Here is a 6,672-nt window from a genome sequence, read left to right on the forward strand (position 1 = left end):
ATCAGGCCTCCCCTCAGCTCCTCTGCTCTGTGCTCTCAGCACATCAAGTGCCCTGGAACTGTCCTTTAAAAAAAAAAAAAAAAAATGTTTACCATTTTGCCAAGACATAGTTGCGTTTTTTATAATGGCTTGTAATCTACAGTTGATTTATATTTATTTACTTACTATTTATGAGCTCCGTTGCAGTAAATTTATTTTTGAAACGCCAGAACTAAAGAAACATCAATTTCCTGCTTTATTACTGTTTTGTGGTGAAGAAGTTTCCGCAGCTCAGTAGTTCTGCAGCAAGGATTTACTCCTTTTCTGGAATCAGCAAGACTCCATTTTTCTGTCCCCACTGCATGAACCTCTGTGCTCAGAGGTTAAACCATCTATGTAGTGAGCAATCCAGTCACAAGAGTAGTGAAAAACTGCTTGGGGGCAGAATGAAGAGAAAGGATAAGCATGGTGATTTGAAGCTAGCAAGGTATATTGCACCTCAACGCTTATCACTATCACCTGGAGTCATTCTAGAGATCACCTAACTATATTCTTTATTTACCAGATGTCAACCTCGGGATGGATCTGTTCACAGAATCACAGAATGACCCGGGTTGGAAGGGACCTCAAGGATCATGTAGTTCCAACCCCCCTGCCTGGCAGGGCCACCAAACATACACATTTACTAGATCAGGTTGCCCAGGGCCCTGTCCAACCTGGTCTTGAACACCTCCAAGGACGGGGCATCCCCAACCTCCCTGGGCAGCCTGTTCCAGGGCCTAACCACTCTGTTGCTGCTCCTTTGGACTGAATCTATGCTTTGACTATGTAAGAGCTTATATAAACTTTGTAAGATTATTATTTTTTCTTTAATTACCTACTTGAAATAAACCCAGATCTATGCATCTCGAATTAAATTGCCAAAACCATAGGACACTCAATGATTTGTCCCAAGTCCTTCTAATCTTTCCTTCCCCCTGGGTAAAAGAGGAATAATATTATTACTTTTACTGTCCTGGATACGAGAAAAGAAACTTCTATTATACTTCCAGCATAGTCATATATTTGGATAAGTCAGAATTTTATTAGGAAGTTTATAAGTAGACAGGTAAGTCTCTCTATATAGATGTATACTCAGGGCAAGCTTTATATGGTATGTAGTAAATAAGATCTCAAGTCTCCCTCGGCCACTCTGGTGGCTCATGTACATTCAACAGCCTCAGGTCCCTTTCCTCTGCAAACTCAGGCACACTGCCCCTGTGCTTAATCTTGTTGTTCTGACCAAAGTGCAGGACTTGGCACTTGTTCTTCTTGAACTTCATCCCATTTACCGCAGTCCAGCGATCCAGCTTGTCCAGATTCCACTGCAGGGCCTTCCTACTCTCAGACAGATGGACAGTTCCTCCCAGTTTGATTCAGTTCATTATTATCCATGTGGAAAAATAAAGCATATCTTAAAGTCATTGGTTCTTCACTTTAGAGTCCAGAGTTGCCATAGCACTCGCTGTGGGGTTTTGTGTTGCCATTGCTATGCTTTAATAATGAAAGGTTGAAATACAGTACAAACACAGGATGAGATTGATTAGTTTCTTCTGAAATTTTCTGAGGAGACACTCATTTTGAAGTTCACGCATCCTGTAATTTATTAATGTGTAATTTTATACTGAAAATATAAAAAATAGTCCCAATTTATTGAGGTAATCCCGAATCTAAGAAAATAAGGGCATGTTGTTTTTATTTCAGTTGCCTGTAGAAGATCAGTCATTCAGCCAGTCTATCCAGAGGTACTGGCTCTTTGAATCCATGTGACACCACAAGAACGACAGGAATGCTCGATGGCAAAGAACCTTTTTTTACCATTCCGGTCAGAAAATGTGAGCCAGCATTCAGCAGATGAATGCAAAAAAAGTTGTCACTGGTTTATCTGATAAGATGTAGCCAAAAATGACCTTAAGAATCAAAGCTGACAAATGCTAGGTAATGTTTTTGCCTGAGATGTTTATACAGTCTGCAAAGCAAGGTAGTGCATTAAACTGTAAACAAGCAAAAGAAAGGACTAAAGGGAAAGCGATAATGCTAAAACTTTGTCCATTAAGAATTCTATAAGAAATAGAGCAGCAATCCAGAAAACAGAAAATCTTTTCTTAGTGCTCCTCTGTGTTTTCTTATGTGTCTGCTGCTTGCCAAGCCTTGCTTAATTACTGAGATTGTAAACGAATAGGGACTACCTATTTCTCTTTCATTCACATAACGTCCTTGTCTTAAGTTCTATTCCAGTAAGAACACTCAACAAATCATTATAAAATCATAAATATTGGGAAGTGGTTTGCAGTCTACATTTGAATGGGGGAGACTGGACTGTAAAGTTTTAATTGTGCTATGTGCCACGAGGAGGCATGGATCTTGAACAGTACTGGCAGAGACATGAAAATGTCCTGTCCTGCAGTCACAGTATGCACCCCGACTTCTGAGGCTTTGCTGTTATAAATAGATTCTCACTCTTTCTCTGCTACAGGTAAAAGCCATGCTGATATCAGCAGGAAATTTCCTACAGTGCCAAGACTGCCACTACTTATTTAATCTTATGATTAAATAAACATCGCTGTCCTTTTTATTTTTCCTGTTGCAAAAGAGAATATTGCTGCTTAATATGTTGAGAAAGCAAAGCCTTCCATGAAAAAATATCTTTGGTCTCCGCATAGTGCTAGAAGCTTGTCCTGTTTTGTGCCCAAACTTAACCTTTTCTGGAATTCTATTCAGTAGGTCTTCACAGAAATGGTTGACAGATGATTTAACCTCAGCTCCCCTTTAATCAGTTTGGATTATGGAAGAATAATTTGTAGGACTGGTTCAAATGTGCCATTGCTTACCCTGTGGTGTGCTGCCATATGTAATTGTTTTATTCACGGTGTTTACATCACTGATAGATATTTCAAAAGAGAGCTGTGTTCTCACTGGCTCATCAGTTAGCTCAGCTTCAAGCTGTATTTTATCCTTTTAATGTCTCTCTCTTTCTTTCTTTAATAAATCAAAACATCTGTGCTAAGTGATCATTTTTACTGTTCTGCTCTGAACTCTCTCCAGTCAGTCAATATCTTTCGCTATTTAGGCATCTGGAGTAGTAAATCATATTCTGAAAGCAACCTCTGAAGAACTATAGTAAAAGCGATTTACACATCTATTCTCTGTAAGTGTTGATCTTCACATACAGCCAAAACAGCACATTGACTATTTAAAGGGCAAACTCGTCTCTCTTCAATGTAGTTCTTTAGGATAACATACATGCTGCTCTCTTTGTACAGGGAAGTATGAAGACATAAAATAACTGCTCTTTTCCAGAAACCCTCGCAGAGCTCAGCTTGTGTGAAGTCAGTGAATATAATCAGGCATTCAGAGGCTGTGGAAAACCACAGTGGTGGAGCCAGGAATAGCCGTAGGCATGGAAAAGAGCTGTCTGCCAGTATGAGAGGCAGTGTGAGCATCCCAGCAAAGCACAGGGTACCTCTGTCTGCACAGGGCAGGTGCAGTGCCCTAAGAAAAGCCCTGCTCTCTCAGAATTAAGATGAGCATGGTATTTCTCTCCTCCTTACTCACAGCTCTATCCAGAATAAACCATAGCAATTGACTATCATCAAAAATCTTGCCCATCAAAACAAAAACCACTTTGCTGGGTTCCCACAGTACTGGGTGGAGGCTTTTCCAAACTGCATACAGGCCTGCTGGATGGGAATTGAGGATCTGTGCCTGCCCTCACTGTTTTGATTATTCTCTGAAGGCTGTATGCTGCCTTCTGTTTTTTAAGAGTATGTTTACTTTTGTGGGGGATTAATTTATTTGGCTTCAGCCTAATTACTTTGGTGCTTCTGGCTCTAGCGGCTTCTGGCTATTTTAATCTCATTCCTGATGTGCTGGGTCTCTCTGGGATGACCTTCCTCACCTTCCTCATAGCAGCCTCTACAGTGCTGGATTCTGGATTTATGACTAAAAGAGTGTTGGCAAGACATTATCAGTTTGGCTATGGTTTAACAGCACTTGCACTGTGTTAAGGCTTTCTCTTTTTTCCTCACTTTGGCCCTCTCACAAATATGAGTATGCTGGGGGTGAGCAACAAGCTGGGAGGGAACACAGAGGGACAGGTAACCCAGATTGTCTAAAGGGATATTCTATGCCATATAACATGATATTCAGTAGTAAAAGGTGGGGTACAGGAAGAAGGTGAGGGCTTTTCTCTTCCAGAGTGGCCATTGTTTTGAGACTACTGGGGTATGTCTGCTTGTGGGAGGAAGAGTCGTCTGTCCCCCTCCCCCCCCCCAGTCCTTTCCTTCACCTGCTCAACTTTCTTTATCTTGACTCCATGTTGCTTACATTTTCCTTTCCTATTTTCTCCCCTGTTCCCCTGAATAAGTGGCCCTGAAGGTGTTTGGCTGTTGGCAGGACACAACCCGCACTATCCAGTTACTTCTAAAGCCTTCTGATGGCTGAAATACTTGTGTCTGTAAACTCATTTATGAAGGCAGGTCTGAAGTTCAACCACTATGTCTAAGAATAGAGCAACAAGCAATTACGAGGACAGCGATACCTTGAAATGGTCAGTCTTCTTTTCATCCAACATGGAACTGGAGAATGAGAACAAAAGTCACTTTTTATCATTGAAGAATCAGGGCACAAAGCTCAGGAATCAGAGCTAATAAGATTATACAATAAAATCCAAAAATGAGAATGTCTTTTAAAAGGAATGAGTGGTTCCTGCCCCTTTCACTACTTTACTCTGTTTCTCAGTATCAGCTAAAACTGTCTGGAATGACTTTTCTCCAAACTCTTTACCATCCAGCAATTTGTAGAAGTAGCTCCTGCTCGGATTGGCAAAGAACTGAGTGTCACCAATGTGCTGAATTCATGCCACCACTCAACAGTCACATTATGCCTCTACTGCATGGATTTCAAGTTATTTCACAACATACAGTAAGAATTAATATCCTTGCTTAATAGACAGAAAGCCTGAGTCAAAGGTCTAAATGATTTGCCCATGGTTATGCATGTGATGCTGGCGGATCAGTCCGCAGGCACATCCTGTTCTAGTCTAGTATCCTACTGCTTGACAGTATTAACATCAAAATAGTTGTAGGTAATTCCCATGAGTTCTTCCACATTCATCAGGATGGAAGTCTTTGGGTTTGTCTCTACTATGCCAGCCATCCTGAAGAATGTATGACTATCTATCACATCCCTTTAGATCTTCCTTTGAAGAAAGGAAATGATAATTTTGCATGACCCAATCGGAACTAGCTTGCAGAGATGAATGATCACACTCAGATGCATATTGAAGGTGATATCAGAACGTACTTATCTGAGACAGGAGTCAGTAAAATACAACTAGCAGATCTTGACAGGCTGGAAAGCTGGGCTCGGGTGAACCTAATGAGGTTCAGCACGGCAAAGTGCAAGGTTTTGCACTTGGGCCGGAAGAACCCCAGGCACCTGTACAGGCTGGGAGGAGTGGTCCTTGAGAGCAGCTCGGCTGAAAAAGACCTAGGGGTCCTGATAGATGAGAAACTTAACATGAGCCAGCAGTGCGCTCTGGCAGCCCGGAAAGCAAATGGGATCCTGGGCTCCATCAGGAGAGGGGTGGTCAGCAGGGATAGGGAGGTGATCGTCCCTCTCTACTCTGCTCTTGTGAGGCCCCATCTGGAGTACTGTGTCCAGGTGTGAAGCCCTCAGTACAAAAAAGATATGGAGATTTTGGAAAGGGTCCAGAGGAGGGCCACAAAGATGATCAGGGGGCTGGAGCACCTCCCCTATGAGGACAGGCTGAGGGAGTTGGGTTTGTTCAGCCTGGAGAAGAGAAGGTTGCGGGGTGACCTCATTGCAGCCTTTCAGTACCTGAAGGGAACTTACTCCCAGGAGGGGAGTAAACTCTTCGAAAGGGCTGATAATAGCAGGACTAGGGGAAATGGTTTTAAGTTGAAGGAGGGAAGATTTAGGTTGGATGTTAGGGGAAAGTTCTTTACTAGAAGGGTGGTTAGGTCCTGGAACAGGCTGCCCAGTGAGGTTGTGGATGCCCCGTCCTTGGAGGTGTTCAAGACCAGGTTGGACGGGGCCCTGGGCAACCTGATCTAGTAAATGTGTATGTTTGGTGGCCCTGCCAGGCAGGGGGGTTGGAACTACATGATCCTTGAGGTCCCTTCCAACCCGGGTAATTCTGTGATTCTGTGATCTACCTACCCTCTATCCTGCATGAGCAGATTGAATTGTTTGAAAATGTTTGAACACAATACTCATTGTCATCAATGTCACTGTGTTGATCACATCAGCAGGAATGAAAAATAAAGCCACATTTGCTGAAAACCAAATATTGGCAGGGCTTCAAAAACAGGCCAAGGGCTTATTGAAAAGAATATTGATTGAGCCAAGAAAACACCAAGCAGTTATAAAAGTTTAATCACATTCTCATTCAAGCCTGTCTTCAGTGCCAGGAATTAAAATTCTCACATCTCTTGAGGATGGAAGATATATTTCCATAATGTTCTGTAAGTTTCATTGCTCTGCATCTGTACCAAACAGTAGAATTATTCACTGCAAATGATTTAGCTGAGATACATAGCCCTTTCTACTGTGAGCACACAAATTATGCATAAACAAGCTGTGATTTTTTTGCATTTCTTTCTCATTTGCAGTCATTCAGCTAAGAGCTGG

The sequence above is a fragment of the Coturnix japonica genome, chromosome 1, assembly GCF_054131305.1.
Source record: "Coturnix japonica strain WE chromosome 1, WE-NBRP24, whole genome shotgun sequence".
Classification (NCBI taxonomy): Eukaryota; Metazoa; Chordata; class Aves; order Galliformes; family Phasianidae; genus Coturnix; species Coturnix japonica.